Raw genomic sequence first — 17,787 nt, 5'->3', positions numbered from 1 at the left:
ATCCAAGAATTCACCTTAGGCGATTTGCGAAATTAAATCAAAACCTAAATTTGGATGGCTGGGCGGGAATTTCAAACGTCGTCCGCCCGAATACTAATCCACTGTTCTAATGGCTGGTCCACCTCGCGCGGTCCCGTGAAAAGAGACAACATCTTGGCTCTCTTTTAATATGGTTTATGTTCGTCTTGGGATGCAGTCAGACGCACATGTAATATTTATAATTTGTTTTCACGTGACCAGGGACTCATAAAACAAACAACGGTGTGTTTTCGCTACTTCATTGACAACATAAAAACAGGTGTCAAATTTTTTAAAGAACTATGCTATTCTTTTCGCCAGACTAGCAGATCTCGCTGAGACAAACTCAGTCATGTAAATGTTTCTGTAGATCTAACAAGAAACCACGCAGCAAAAATACGTTGCTTTTAGTGCTTCTTTTGTTGTTGTCGAGGTCATTGAATGGCACACCACCAGGAAGTCTACCTAACTTCCAAGAATACTTGCACCGCCCACTTATGTCATAAAGTCATTCTAGTGCTTATGACTTTACAAAAGTTTAAACATGTTTCATACCAAACGAAAATATTATATCTCTAGAAAGTAGTCCAACCGGCATTAAGGTGGAATAATTAACTTCTTTTTATCTTCTACAATGTGCAACAAATCGTCAGGTGTCTATGAGAACATCCTACGATCGACAAGGGATGTTTGTTAGTGACAAAACTACTAGAACTTTCGGGATAAAATTTATTACTTTAGATGAGAATAAAATTATTCTGTTTGTTTTACATACAGGTAATTCACCTACCCCTACTGACTAATTTTACGCACATATGTATCAGGAACGGTATCCCGACCGGTAACAGCCATGTAATCGATATAAGTTCCCACTCAGAGCTTTGGGCAACTGTTAGCGAACGAAATCATAATGCAAAAAATACAAGCGAGAATTGGCCATGAGCTACACGGTGTTCTTGGACCAAGATTAATCTTACTTCTGCGATACTTATTCGAGTGCCTCTAATCTCTCTTTGTCTAATGATCAGTGTAGTCATACAGGTTCCGGATGCTTCTTTACGTTTATTCCTTTTATAGTACTTAATCTTCCGTAAATGGTTCAGAGGTTATATACTGGAAAGTTGTTACTTCCACATTTCCCATTTTGATATCTACTGAAGGTGAAACACAATTTATAAGCCAAAGTTTCAGAACCTTTTACGAAAGATTAAGTACTAAATATCGAAGAAAACTTACATTGACGTTCAAAAAATGTATGACTATACCGCTAATTGCACAAAGAGCGAATGGAGATAGTTGGATAGGTACAGCAGAAGTAAGGAATATCTTGGTCCAAAATAGCCAATATTCACTTTTACGTTTTACTGTATGATTCCGTTTGCTCTCAGTCTTCCTAAGTTATGAGAGGGAACTTAACATTTCATGGCCGTCGCACATCTGGATATCGTTCCTGATACAGAAGTAGTACGGGTTACATAAAACGAATCAGCCTGTAAGCTGTGTCGTTTGTCCACCGGTAAAAATCGTACACTAAACTAGTACAGCAAGCCTACAACACACGAAATTAACTAGTGATCGTAACAAAAAGAAGTAATATAGAAGTGTTCCGTTACATTTCTAGTCGCGAATTTTTTAAATGGCGTGTACAAAGACAGAAACATTTGCATTGGGACACTTTCGTACGCCCCGAATCACTGATGAATGCACTGTTGTCGAATTAACTGGAGTAATCGCTTTACACGCTGCAGTAATTCGCTATCTTATGTCTTCCATAGTCCTTGGAATCTCGTTGATTAGCCGAACGGTTTAAGGCGCTGCAGTCATGGACTGTGCGGTTGATCCCGGCGGAGGTTCGAGTTCTCCCTCGGGCATGGGTGTGTGTGTTTGTCCTTAGGATAATTTAGGTTAAGTAGTGTGTAGGCTTAGGGACTGATGACCTTAGCAGTTAAGTCCCATAAGGTTTCACACACATTTTTTGCACCTCGTTGTTGACTACATGCTTCACATGACCTCAGAGGAAGAAAAACAACAGCGCCTGCTCAGGAAATTGTGTTGCGTGCCTCTGAACAGGACTGCTTCTTTATAGGCATCGGTTTGAAATATGCTGGTTTTGCCTGTGACTAATTAAGTGCAGGATATCCATCATGCTGGAACCACATGATAAAGCTTTGAGATGCCGCTATCCATCCCAAGATTTGTTGACTGCTAAATTATTTATTTAGCGTCATGTTTCAACGTGATACCTCATGATCATGGCACTAAAAAGACATTTATCACCTCAAAAAATTTCACTTGATAAACAATTGAGTAGTCAACAAATTTTGTGAGTGGTAGTGGTATCTGAAAACCTTTCCAAAGTTTTGAAACAGTCACGGTCGATTAACGGTCAATATGGCTTCAAATTATGTTGGAGCCACATCATCTGACGAGTTCTCAATTATATATTTTCTAATAACTAGGGTAAAATATTTATCAAAAGAGTCTGTACTTTTCACTGTACGCTATACTTTCAACTAAATAAGGGCAGATCACGTGCTATTAGATTGTGTCACTCCACACAGTTCACACTTCACTTTTGTTGGTTTGATCACCTGACAAATCCAATATTCGATTACGTTGACCATTATGTAAGGGGTTCACCACCCTGCTGGAGCAAATGTAAATTCGATGTATTGCTCACGCGCTGCCTCCGACAGAAAATATCTTTGCTGCAATAGAGTCGCAGGTCAGAGCAGTCTCGGCAGTTCTTGCAGTCACTCGCTGCTACAGTGCAGTAGTAGTCTGTCGCTGGTACAGCGCAGTTCATAGCCATGTACTTAAGGTAAATTTTATTATTTTTATTAGCATGTAATGTTAAGTCACTTACCTGAGATGTTAATATGAATTTATTTCAATCTTTTTGTGATTCGTCAGCACCAGTTGACCCAGATTTGTAATACTGAATTTTTCATATAATGCAATGCAGATCTTTATCAATAATGTAAAAGATTTTCAGAATATAATTTTTACAAGTCAACAAAAAAGGAAGGTATAATTTAAATAGTTCAGAAATTTTCTCAGATCATAGTCATGTGTCCTTTAGTAATCAAACCACCAGCTGTGCAGCTGTGTCAGTAAGCAAAGTCAGTTTTTCTAGTAATTCAGATCTCAGACGAATGTTGTCCAACATTAGTAGATAGGCCAGGAATTGCACTAAGCTGTGCCATTTACGAGCAGATATACAGACAGCGTTATCCGGCGATACCATCATGAGGTAAGATTTTTTCAGATTGGTTTCACGGGACCAAAGCGTAGCGCTGCTTATGTCAGAATTTATCAGTTTTCACGAGTTAAAATATTAACAAAAAAAATTATCATTTTTAATTTTATACTGGAAGGTTACAATTAGTACATGCTTCTACAATTTACACTCCCATAATTTTTGGACATTTCCTCATCAGTAAATAGAACTTTCCAAACAAAATTATTATCTTGATGGGGAATGCACTGACCGTATTCATAGAGAAGCTGAAAATCACTGTCATGCAGCTGCTGATATTTATACTATGAAGATGACGCAGACAGTTTCTTTGACTGAAGCCTGCCTCTCTTTGTATTTGAGACGGGAACTAGCTTGGAGATTTAGTACAGTAACTGTAGGAACCGCTACTTCTGAAGCTTCGTTGGTAGCAGTCTTCCTTCCTCATAAATTTTCTGGGGGCAAAACTTTGATTTTCAGAATTTTTTGATGTCAGTAACCAAGGTGTCAAGAATAGAATAGTGTTTACCCGATCTACACAGACAGCGGCTCCACTGCACTTCAGTAAATTCTTGCGAAGGACAACACACAACAGGCTAAGTATCTCTGGCCTCGGCAACACGAGTTTCAGTAGAGGGTAGGGTAAACATCACGACCGCGCGAGTTTCGTTGGAGTGTGATGTAAGATATCTGGTGGCCGATCATTCAACGGCTGCAACAACTGCACAAAAATCCCTACATTGAATTCTTTGTAGATCTAGCAAGGTCTACAAAGAAATTTATAATGGTGTATTTGTCTCACCAAGATATGCCGTTTACGTTGCAAAAAATAGCATAGATTACTTAGAAAAATTAAATTGATACCTTTATATGTATTAATAAAGGTTTGCAAGAACACGTTGTTGTTTATTTCATGAGCCCTTCGTCACTGTTCGTCCAGTAGAAAACAGATTACAAACGTCTTTACCAGGTCAACCTAATTTGAGGTTAAAAATGTAGGTGACTCATCCTGTGTATAAATATGTATTCGCAGTGTTTGTGATTCTTCTATTTTTGATTTATACAAAATTCATGTGAATGTAAGTGGCATTTTAAGTAATGATCTAGTTAAGTTATGCGCATCATTTAGGATGTGCCATTAAGCCAACTGGGTACAATCATTCAGTAAAGAGTAGGTGGGTTTTCGTAGGGTTCATTAGGAAAGTGTTAAGACCAAGGCAAAGCTTCGAACTTGGCAGTATTTGTTTACATCTCAGAACTTGACATTCTGCAGTATTTCATAGCCAATATGGGAACTTACTTACTTTTGTGATGAATACCAGTGATAATTTCGCTCCAAGTGAGTGTTATCACACATATTTTGAAATTTTAATTATTTCAAGATTTCTTACAAGAGATTTTACATACATTCCACTAGTAATGCGTTAGATATCCTCTTTTTTGCAAACTGTGTCTTATGTAAAAAAATGGTTACCTGCATTGTTAAAACGTTGTTAAAATTACTCGAAGTGTCTCCTAAATATCTCATTCTGTAAGTGTTGTTTTTAGACTGTGCTTGCATCAGAGTAAGATTTCTAACTCCATACAGTGTGAACAACGTAAACAGTGAAATAGAACCTGATATTGCATGCGAAGAACAGCGGACACAGTATCAGCTTCTGCTTGGTATCAATTTGTAAGCAGAAACTGCCGACGACACTCACAGGGCTGCACGCTTTACTCATCAAATTAACAGATGCTGTTTACCGCCAGTTTCTGCGCGAAACATAAACTCGCGCTGTTGAACTTTACCCTTAGTGAACGACAAGGAATGAGATTTATGCACCACCCCGTTTTCTACCTCTAATTAACACAAACTTTTGCTTTGTCTGGGAGGTCAGGCAGTATAGAGTCAATAGGGATTTTGTTATGGAGACATTCCATATGAGTTGTTTCTTATATATGCATATGTAACCAATATGCGTTCTAATGTGACAGATGATCTTAAAATATTTCTGTTTGCTGGCTTGGTAGTGAAGGACGTTGTGTGCAACATAGGCTGCATGTCAAACAGTGCATTTCAAGATGTAAGTTCATGGTTTGTAGAAAATGAATTGATGCTTAATACGGTAAGACTCAGTTTTTACATTTTTTAACCCACAATTAAACTAAAATTGACATTTTGATTACACAGAATGGGCATATCATTAGCAAAATTCATAGGTGTTCAGGTTGACAGTAACCTGTCATGGAAAGCCCATGTTCAGGATCTTATTCAAAAGCTGAATGCTGTTACATTTGACATCTGAGCAATGATTGTTGTAAGTGATAGTCGAACACGAAAATTAGTCATTCGCTTACGTCACAAGGCATAATATTCTGGGTTACCCTTCCCATTCACAGTTGGAGTAATATTTGTCGTAATCTCGCAAACCTCTTGCCAACCCCCTGTTCATGAGTCTGGCAAGTCTGACATTAGTGTTCCATTATTCATTTTCTTTAATGTCGTTTGTTATTAACAGTACGAGCTTACTTTCAGGAATTAGCAGCTGTCGTTCAGATAATGTCAGACAAAATTCCAGTCTGCGTTTTTATCATATCTCCTTGACTCTTGTGCAGAAAGGCGACCAGTATTCTGCTGCATTCATTTGCAATAAGCTATACAAAAATTAAAAACAAAGTCTTAGCAATAATTCTCAAGAACAGAAGAATTTTCACGTAGATCACTCATTATGTTCTGTCGGGACATCTGCTTAAGACAAAAAAGAGAGAGAGAGACAGAGGGCAAACATAAAATGTGCTGTTGTTAGAGGAGCGTTTGTAACATGATTCCAAATATGAGGGCAGCCAGGCAAGTTTGCAAGAGTTTGTGATTCTTTGAGGAGTGCTGAAGGATGTGTACGAGTGAGTAGTAGTCACATTAAGAAACTCCTGAAGTGTCACAGGGATGTGATGGCCTATATCTTAACACACACTTGTTGTCGTATTTTGCTTGTGGGAATTCTTTTTACTTCTGACTAATGCTATCCCTTGTGAGAATATTATCCTTCATTTTAATGACCTGCGTAGGACCCATCACTCAGTTGTAATTAGGTTAAACTTAAGAGTTAAACTTTAGGAAACTTGACGGTCTCGTTTCGAAACATTCAAATACGGTCACTTGACTTTTTTCTGCTATAGTAATAAAACTTGTGATTTGCGTCGCTTGACATAACTTCTGCATTACGGCATCTGAGATATGGGGACGTGCGTTATCATGAAGTTGACGCACCATTTCACAAAGCTGGTTTTCGAGAGACATGCTGCCCCACACACATTGTTCATTCTCCGAAGGATGTGTACCGGTGTCTGTCCTTCGGCAGTCAAGATGAACAACAGCACGTTGGTCCTGTTTGGACGCATTTGGTAATAACGTCGCCATAGTTCACGTCACGGCATGTATGGCGCAGACGTAGTAAAAGACACATTGCCCACATGTCTGCAGTTATATACCAGCATAGGAATCGCGATAAGTTTCATATACGCTGCAGCAACGTCCTCAAAAGAAAACTTTTTGATCGCCCCTTATATTATTTGACATTTGCACTATGTCGTTTTGCATAAACATTGAGGTTAGGTTCAAGGTCTGTTTTACAGCTCGATTTTTGTCTGAAATGTACGAGGGTTATCCCAAAAGTAAGGTCTCCTATTTTTTTAAAAGTACAGAACTCTGTTTCTCTGGCAGTTGATCACACTGTTATGAAGATTGATTCACGCGCTGTGTGTAAATATGCGCACGCCACGCTGAGACTCTAATTCTTGGCTTGGCGGCCGTTGAGAATGGAGCTTCTGTTGGATGTTACCGCCAAGTGCGAATTGCGCGCAGTTATTCAGTTTTTGAACGCAAAGGGCACTGCGCCGACTGAAATCCATCGCCAATTAACGGAAGTGAATGGTGAGTCGTGCACGGATGTCAAAAATGTTCGTAAGTGGTGTAGAGAGTTTGCAGCTGGTCGGACCGACATTCACGACGAACAAAGGAGCGGGAGACCGTCAATTTCTGAGGAGACAGTGTTGAAGGTTGAGCAAAGCATGAGTGAAGATCGGTGGATCACCCTGGATGATCTCTGCACGTTGGTTCCTGAGGTTTCCCGAAGTACCGCTCACAGAATTTTAACGGAAACATTGAACTACCAGAAGATGTGCGCAAGATGGGGGCCACACATGCTGACTGAGGACCACATGCGGCAACGAGTTGATGCTTCCTGAGCATTTCTTCACCGTCTTGCCGCCGAACAGGACAACTTTCTGGACTCATCTGTCACGGGTGACGAAACATGGGCATACCTCTTTACACTTGAGACAAAGCAACAATCACGCTAGTGGCGGTATCCTTCTTCGCCAAAGCTGCGGAAATTCAAACAAACGCAGTCTGCCAGTAAAGTCATGACAACCGTTCTTTGGGATCGGAAACGGGTATTGTTGGTCGACTTTATGACCACTGGGACCACAATTAACGCTGACACATACTGTGAGACTCTGTAAAAACTCAAACGGGCAATTCAGAACCGGAGAAGAGGAATGTTGAGCAAGGGTGTACACATTCTCCATGATAACGTTCGCCCACACATCACTCGGCAAACCGTTGCTCTCCTGCAACAGTTTCAGTGGAACATAATCACCCACCCAACCTATAGTCCTGACTTGGCGCCCAGTGACTATCACGTGTTCACTAAGTTAAAAGAACATTTGGCCGGAAAGCGATTCAGCTCCGACGACGAGGTGAAAGAAGAGGTTCATAACTTTCTGAACAGCATGGCGGCGAGCTGGTATGACATGGACATACTAAAACTGCCACAGCATCTACAAAAATGCATCGACAGGAATGGTGATTATGTCGAAAAATAGCTAAATGTTCAAGCTGTAAACTGATGTAAACCATTGTAGAAATAAACAGGTCTATGTACTTATAAAAAAATAGGAGACCTTACTTTTGGGATTGCCCTCGTAAGTTCACGGTTTGTCGTCACAATAATTTTAGAGATGTTTAACACATGTGACAACCCATCCTGGAAAAATGCTTCGTAGTTTTTCGCTTATTTTAGGAAAGATATTGGTAAATCACTCATGTGTGCTAGTAGTAAGTGGGCAGGTTCAGCGCCTAAGGCATTATTTAATGATCAAACCCACTCCACCTGCTGAAATAAATATAAAAGTTAAATAAACCAAAAACTACTCGCATAATGAACTCCAGAACATGAAATTCGATGTAATTATTTTTAGTTCTCTTCATTCCTTTGTATTTTAGCTTAATATTACCGTCTTTAAAAAGTTGAAAGCCCAAGGTAGTTATTATTTTATTAAACCTATCTGGCAAAATAATTTTAAATGTACTGTCAAGCTCCTTAAGAATTTTCTCTCCATATCTAGTTTTTAAATATTGACATTCTGTAAAGTGATACAATTCATTTACTTCAAGCTCACTAATATTTTTAAACAAATTAGAACTACTTGCATTATTAAGCATTAATTTATATAGAATAAAAAACAGTAATAATAAAAATTTGCTCTCAAAATTGTATGCTGAGAATCATATGTTAAATTTTTCTTACCAGACCTGACTATATAGTCAATTGTACCTTCAGAATGTTATCACTGAAAGTCACAACTAATTTCATTGCAGTTTTCTGCTTGGGTAATACATTTATCCTTCTAGACATATTTATGACAAAAATAGGATAATTTGAACAAAACTGAAGGGGTTTACAATGACAGCATCATTCAATTGAACACCTCTCTTAAAATGATTTCAGATTGCTTTCAGATAATTATTTGGTGGATCTAGATTCCAAATTTCTTGAGGAAAAACTTCGTTTGTTCATTCTTTATGTAGATATTCTGCAACTTAACATTATCAAATAAAGAAGAATCAATTAGATGATTATTTTCTCGATTAGTTTGAAACACAATAAAAATAAAATAATCATATCAAACTCTGAATAACGATGATAATGAGTGATATCTAGTTCAAAATTTCTTTTTCCATCTTATCTGGCTATTTCAACTGTTTGCGATTCAAAGAAAGAAACTGGAATTTTTTATTTTTTAGTCTTTATTCTTCTGGCTCTAGTGAATATTCTCGTTAATATTTTGTGACAGAACCGAGAATTTCCATGGATCCCACTACAATTTTACCTTCTTTCGGAAGTGTATCTTTCTTTTCAACTCCAGCATCATATTTAACAGTCCATCTATGAATAGCATCACCAGCACTTGAACTCCAAGTAAAAATTACAGTTAAATCACCCTCCCACATCACTTCTTTATAATCTCTTAAAAACCTACCAAACAAATCTGGTGGAAAAGTACATTATTTTTCTTACTTTTTATCTTACCATTATGAAGGATATGACCCTCCATGGTTAACGTATGAGCCATAGTCGATGTCAATCACATAAGAACATATCAAGAAATGAATAGATGTTCCATTCTAGACAAAATTACGTTTCCTTTGATTATAGTGATGACCTTGAGAAGCTTTCCCACATAGTTATGAATTAACCTTATATTTGATTTTCCATCATATGATGGAAAATCAGTACCATCAGCTCTGATAATACTTAGGCTCATGTACAACTGAGCATGATTAGGATGAACATAACCACCTCCAATTTTTATGTTAACCTCTGTGTTTTTGTTGCAGAGATTTAGATTATATTTAGTCTTCTCATTCACTGAGACTGAGTAGAAACGATAAGTCTCGATTATATTCATGATTTAATAAGAATAAAATTTATTAAGACATTTCTAAAATTGCTGTTACATAAACACCATTAAAGTCAATCAAATTATCATTTTCATCCATTACAGTAATTTCTAAATCCTGAATAGTTTCAAAAATTGGAATATACTCAGGATAATTTGGTTCTTGAATTATTGGTCCAATAAATTCTGCATTAGGCTTGAATGAAGAAATAATATTAGTTTTTCTATGAAAATGATCAATATGATTTACAGCCATCCCATCAGCTAGATTAAAATTTATATTAATTAATTCGAATGGAATAATTTTAGGAACATCATTAGCAACAATTTTCTCATTTGTATTAACAATTTGATTATTAAATCCTAGCACACTCACAATATTATCTTCTTTTATATCCTTACACAATTTTACATCAGTTTCAATACTATTTCTATTTAGAATCACATCTGCTGTAATTTGGATTTTTTTAATGAATAAATTTTTCTAAATTTTTAAAATGTGGTGATCTACAGGAATTTCTGTCACTTCTCCATCGCAATTTACTTTATTATTTTTCCTGTAATATTTGGAGTTAAAAAAGTTGAATACAATCAGCTAGTGAAACATTACTAAAGCTGTCTTGTATAGATACAGTCAATCTTTTTTTGAGAAGACATGACTTATCACTTAACTAAAATAATATGCTCATTACTATTAAAAATTTTTATTAAATAAATGACAGATTAGGAACCAAAAATAAGAATGCCTGAAAACATTAAAAATAAACATAGTAAAGTTTTACCAAATTCTATTCAATGTGCAATCAAAGGAACGAGTGGTTGTGGGAAAACAACATTAATGACTGATACTTATAACCTAGCACCTGATTGGTTAAATTGAAAAAAAAAATCATCCATCCATTTATTCTAAAAGTTTGGACCAACCAAAATATTGAGAATCTATAAAAAATTGTAAAAAGTAGGAGATAAGCATAATGAGGAGATTGCTACTTTTATTGAAAATAATGATAAAATTATACCACTAGATGAACATGAAGATAATTCAGTAGTAGTATTTGATGATTTCATTCTTGAAAATCAAGATATCGTTAGACAATATTTTACTAGAGGAAGAGATAAAGGAATAGATTGTTTTTATTTATCTAAATCTTACTCAAAAGCACCAAAGAACTAGTTAGAGATAATCTTAATTTTTTAAATATTTTCAGACAAGAGTACACAAACTTAAATCATATTTAAGATACTTAAAATATCATTTCTGATTTATATATTTTTCCCTTAACACAATGGAACCCAAATATCTCCAAACCAAGAACTTAAATTTAATTGATAATTATTCTTCTGAATAAATTCAAATATATTCAATAAACTGCAAACAGCATTAGATGTACTTGACAATGCTTCATCTGTCGCTGCTATTGTCTCCATTTATTTAAAATAATAAAATATCAGATAAAAATATTTGAAGGATTTTCCTTAATAAAATACACAGTAGAAATGCTAGTGACAGCAAAAAAATTAGAGTGTAATATTTTATCTATACAACTATCTAGGCCACAGCAACATGAAAGTGTTTCTTTTTTAAGGAATAATTTTAATTTAAATAATGAAAATCTGTCTCAATAAATGGTGGTGTTGAACAAGTGTAAAATTTATGAAGTGGAGACATCAATTGATAACTTCCAGCCAGCCTGCATGGGCAAGCGGTTCTAGGCCCTTTAGTCTGGAACAGGTTCGAATCCTGCCATGGGCATGGATGTGTGTGATATCTTTAGGTTAGTTAGGTTTAAGACCCATAGTGTTCAGAGCCATTTGAACTAGTGTTGATAACTTCCACTCACATAAATATACAAAGGATATATAGTATAATAACTCATGTTAGAGTTGTGTTAGTGAATATAATAAAAAACTGTATAAAGGTAAACAAATTTTGTGTGTGTGTGTGTGTGTGTGTGTGTGTGTGTGTGTGTGTGTTGGTGTGTGTGTGTGAAATCATTTATATACTTTACTACAAAAAACACTTAAAAGAAATTCCAGTTGACAAGCATTCTAAACTTTTGAAAAATGATGAACAAAATGAGTTTAAAGAAAATGAATTTTTTGTCAAGAAACTAAAGATTTTAGTTGTTTTTACTTTAACCTTTCATCTATGAACAAGCTATCAAGTAAATGTAAGATTTGCCAACTAGAAGATAAGAATAGAAGAAAAAATGGTATGTAAATGTGGAAAGAAATAATTACAAGTGATCTAAAAAGACATTTACAGTCAGTCAGATTTGATGATGATGTTATTGAAAAGAGCTTGACCACCTAGACAAGAAAAACTATGAGACTAGTTCAAATTTATCCATTCAGTAGCAAACTGTTTGAGCAAGAAAAGGAGACTGAGCCATCTAAGAAGCATTTATTTACATTAAGGAGATTTAATGAAAAATTTCAATGTTGGTCTGTGGATATAAAATTGTCTTTAATGATTCTAATATTGCTAAGCTCGACACCATTACTAGAAAACAGCCTCTATAACGAAAGCACTCAACTACATGTTTGAAGTAGCAAAAAAGAGAAATAATTTTAGAAAAGAAGATAACTTGAATATAACATCCAAAACCACAAAATGTTTAATCCAAATTCTACAGGATATAAACCATCAGATAATACTTGAGAATGACCTCAAGTTTTGTGCAATAAAATCAGAGATATAATAACATCCAATGAGACTGTTGATATAGCAAATACCTCATTTAATATTGAGATGATAGCGATTCCTAGAGGCAGAGCTGGTAGAGGTAAAAAACTAATAACTCTAGTTGAAGCAAAAAGATTAAGAGATGTATCAAAGGAATTAATAAAAATGATAATGTGTTTTGTCCTAGAGCTGTAGTAGTGGCATTAACTACTACAAATGAGATTCAGAAAATCAGAGAAGGAGATAAATACAAATTACAAAAAGAGTTAACTGAGATATTTTGTAAACTTTTAGGTGATGCAATGGCTGGCCACAGTGGCTGAGCGGTTCTAGGTACTTCAGTCCGCAACCACGTGACTGCTTTGGTTGCAGGTTCGAATCCTGCCTTGGGCATGGATGTGTGTGATGTCCTTAAGTTAGTCAGGTTTAAGTAGTTCCAAGTTTATGGGACTGATGACCTCAGCTGTTAACTCCCATTGTGCTTAGAGCCATTTTTTTTAATACAATGTTGAAGAGTTTACTTTAGATGACAACATATTGCAGAATTGCTGAAAATTCAAATAAATATTGTATGTGCTGAGAATTTCAATTCAATTATCTATTGTGGCCTTCAGAAACGAATGAAGACATACCTGATTAAAAATCAAAACAAATTTTTTGTAATTAACAGTATGAAAGCTTTTTTGGGATCCTGATATTTCTGCATTAAATGTTACAAACCACATCACAACAATACAAACATAATTGCAAAATAGAAAAATAAATCTGTATACTATGCAATGGTCCAGAACAAGAAAGTGCAGAAAACAAGATATACTGTGAAAACTGAAATAGATACTGTTATAAAGCCAAATGCATGAAAAAATCACAAAAACATTTGTGGTACAGATTATAATTGTAAAAGATCTAAGAAGATTTGTTTGAGATCTAAAGCACATAAATGTGGCTATGAAGTTTGCAGAAACTGTGATCAAGTAGTGTAAATTGAAAATCATATACGGTATGTGCAATTTGTACTGCAAAAAGGTGGTATTTTTTAAAGAAAATTTAGTGAGGATTTAATAGTCCAAGGCTCTCCAAATTGTAATAGAGATGGTTTTATTTTAATGGAGAATTCAAAGATTTTTATGTTTACCAATGTTGGATATGTGGAAAAATAGCTGCTGGTAAACAGTTTGAGTGTTATGAAGATGGATTCCTTAAGAGAGTGAACTGTATCTATACAGAAAGACAAGTGTGGTTTGATTATGAAGCTCAACAAGAAACTGGTATACATATTCTGAATCTCATAATAGCTCACAATTTTATAGGACATATTGTTTATAAATTTGAGACAAATGATGAAATCTGTAGATGGGTGATATCTGAAAGAAACAAGTATTATATATTCATAGCTCACTATGCTAAAGGATACAATTCATAATTAATTTTGAGGTACTGTGTTGAAAATACAATAATACCATATACTGTCTACACAGCAACTAAGATGATGTTATTGGACATCAAACAATTAGGTCTAAAAATGATAGATAGCAGTAATTTTGCACAAGGTCCACTTAGTAGTTCTCCAGAAACATTTATTCTGACAGAAATGGAGAAAGGCTACCACCCAAATTTGTACAATACACAGTAAAATGAAAATTAGAGAGAACCAATTCCATATACTCAATACTAATATGTTGACACTACGACGCCGAAAGATAGAGAAGCATCAGGTTACCTTCCATTCAGAAGGTGGTTGCACTCAGAGACTGTTATACTGACTTGTAAATAATAGATTTCAACTATCAGTCGTCCTTTTTAAATTGTATTGGCAGATCTAGATTTCAGCTAGAGACTAATCATTCTCAATGCACTATCATTTTTGATTAATGCATTGAACTGTGGATGAAGCCTGACCAACTGGCATTACATGCATTGATAAAAAATGATAGTGCATTGAGAATGGCTAGTCTCTAGCTGAAATCTAGATTTGCCAATAAAATTTAAAAAGGATGACTGTTGGCTGATATCTATTATTTACAAGATAGAGAAGCGTTTATCAAAGGAATAGAAAAGTCAAAGAAAAGAAAAGAACAGAAATGCCAAAGAAAATTATGAGCTCAATATGAAGAAAAAAATTAATGAGCACTGAAAATCTGGTGTAGATACATTGACACCGGTGTGTCAGACCCACCATACTTGCTCCGGACACTGCGAGAGGGCTGTACAAGCAATGATCACACGCACGGCACAGTGGACACACCAGGACCCGCGGTGTTGGCCGTCGAATGGCGCTAGCTGCGCAGCATTTGTGCACCGCCGCCGTCAGTGTCAGCCAGTTTGCCGTGGCATACGGAGCTCCATCGCAGTCTTTAACACTGGTAGCATGCCGCGACAGCGTGGACATGAACCGTATGTGTAGTTGACGGACTTTGAGCGAGGGCGTATAGTGGGCATGCGGGAGGCCGGGTGGACGTACCGCCGAATTGCTCAACACGTGGGGCGTGAGGTCTCCACAGTACATCGATGTTGTCGCCAGTGGTCGGCGGAAGGTGCACGTGCCCGTCGACCTGGGACCGGACCGCAGCGACGCACGGATGCACGCCAAGACCGTAGGATCCTACGCAGTGCCGTAGGGGACCGCACCGCCACTTCCCAGCAAATTAGGGACACTGTTGCTCCTGGGGTATCGGCGAGGACCATTTGCAACCGTCTCCATGAAGCTGGGCTACGGTCCCGCACACCGTTAGGCCGTCTTCCGCTCACGCCCCAACATCGTGCAGCCCGCCTCCAGTGGTGTCGCGACAGGCGTGAATGGAGGGACGAATGGAGACGTGTCGTCTTCAGCGATGAGAGTCGCTTCTGCCTTGGTGCCAATGATGGTCGTATGCGTGTTTGGCGCTGTGCAGGTGAGCGCCACAATCATTACTGCATACGACCGAGGCACACAGGGCCAACACCCGGCATCATGGTGTGGGGAGCGATCTCCTACACTGGCCGTACACCACTGGTGATCGTCGAGGGGACACTGAATAGTGAACGGTACATCCAAACCGTCATCGAACCCATCGTTCTACCATTCCTAGACCGGCAAGGGAACTTGCTGTTCCAACAGGACAATGCACGTCCGCATGTATCCCGTGCCACCCAACGTGCTCTAGTATGTGTAAGTCAACTACCCTGGCCAGCAAGATCTCCGGATCTGTCCCCCATTCAGCATGATTGGGACTGGATGAAGCGTCGTCTCACGTGGTCTGCACGTCCAGCACGAACGCTGGTCCAACTGAGGCGCCAGGTGGAAATGGCATGGCAAGTCATTCCACAGGACTACATCCAGCATCTCTACGATCGTCTCCATGGGAGAATAGCAGCCTGCATTGCTGCGAAAGGTGGATATACACTGTACTTGTGCCGACATTGTGCATGCTCTGTTGCCTGTGTCTATGTGCCTGTGGTTCTGGCAGTGTGATCATGTGATGTATCTTACCCCAGGAATGTGTCAATAAAGTTTCCCCTTCCTGGGACAATGAATTCACGGTGTTCTTATTTCAATTTCCAGGAGTGTATATTAAGAAGAGGTTGTTTGGAACGAAGAAAAAAAATTCTAGAGATAGCTAATATTGAACCATTTCATTATTTAACAATTGCAAGTGTTTGTATGGCTATTTACAGATCGAAATATTCACAGGAAAGTACAATTACTGGATGGGAAAAGGAAGAAATATAAAATTATAGTAAACAATCCATAGGCTGGTTAAACAGTTTAAACAATAATTATATCTCGCATGTTCTTAATGGTGGAGAAGTAAAAATAACCATTGCAAAAGTACTTGGATTTGATAAAGAAACTAATACTGTTCATAAGTACCACAGTTACTTTTGGCATGATTGTAAAATTGTTTTGAAAGTGAGATGATTAACAATAAAAGTAAAGAAACAATGGTTGACCTTTACCAGAACACTTTAAAAAGAAGGGCAGAGATACAGAATGTGGGACATAATTTACTGGAGATATGGAATGTGATTGGCTTAAATCTCCAAGTATAAGATGCTCAAAAAATTAAAACAGTTACCAGAAGTTGTCAAACCATTGAATTCAAGAAATTCTTTTTATGATTGTTGAACAAATGCAATAAAATTAAGAGCTGAAGCAGATGGGGTTAGCGCAAAAATAAAATATATTGACATATGTAGTCTTTAGCCCATTGTGCCAATTCTAAAAATTGGTATAGTTTAATAAAATGTGAAGTAGTGCCACCCAAAGGATTGTATTGACCTGTTTACAAGTAAGAATAAATGAAAAACTGTTGTTTCCTTTGTGTCAGATGTGCACAAGGAAAATTTGATAAATGCGATCACAATGATGATGAAAGAAGTTTTATTGGAATGTGGATGAGTGACAAAGTGGAGAAAGCTGTAGAAAAAGGATATAAAATTTTAGATGCCTATGAAGTATGGGGATTTAGAAATAAAAGCAACATGTTTAAAAGTTACATGGAAAATTTTATGAAAATAAAATTAGAACCCAGTCCACATGATTTTGCCACTAATGAAGAGTGTATCAAAACAGTTGGCTGTTGACTTGGATCCTAATAGAATAACTAAAAATCCAGGAAATCGAGCCATTGCTAAGATATTTCTCAATGTATTATGGGGAAAGTATGGGCAAAGGGGAAACATGTGTCAAAGAGAATATGTAACAAATTTTCAGTGACTTTATGAGGTACTATTGGATGATCGATTAGATAACATAGATGTAAACTTTATTAATGACAATATGATTCATTTGAAGTTCAGTTTCAAGGATTATTATGTGGAAAATAATACAGCCACAAATATTTTTACAGCTTCATTTACTACATCAAATGCAAGGGTTAGGTAAACTGTTATATATTTTGATACAGAGAGTATAGTATATATTGATAGGGGTGAAAATACTGTGGAAACAGGTTGTAAATTAGGCGAATGGGTTGATGCATTATGAAATAACTGGATTACACATTGGGCTTCAGCTGGCCCAGAAAGTTGTCAGTTATGACGAAAATGATAAAAATACAGATGTGTAGGTAAAGGGATTCAGGTTGAATTATAAGAATTTCAAAAGCTGAATGGCTGATCTATGATACGATTAATCGAAAGT

This window comes from Schistocerca nitens, chromosome 5 (genome assembly GCF_023898315.1).
Source record: "Schistocerca nitens isolate TAMUIC-IGC-003100 chromosome 5, iqSchNite1.1, whole genome shotgun sequence".
Taxonomy (NCBI): domain Eukaryota; kingdom Metazoa; phylum Arthropoda; class Insecta; order Orthoptera; family Acrididae; genus Schistocerca; species Schistocerca nitens.
Note: the sequence above shows the minus strand (reverse complement) of the source record.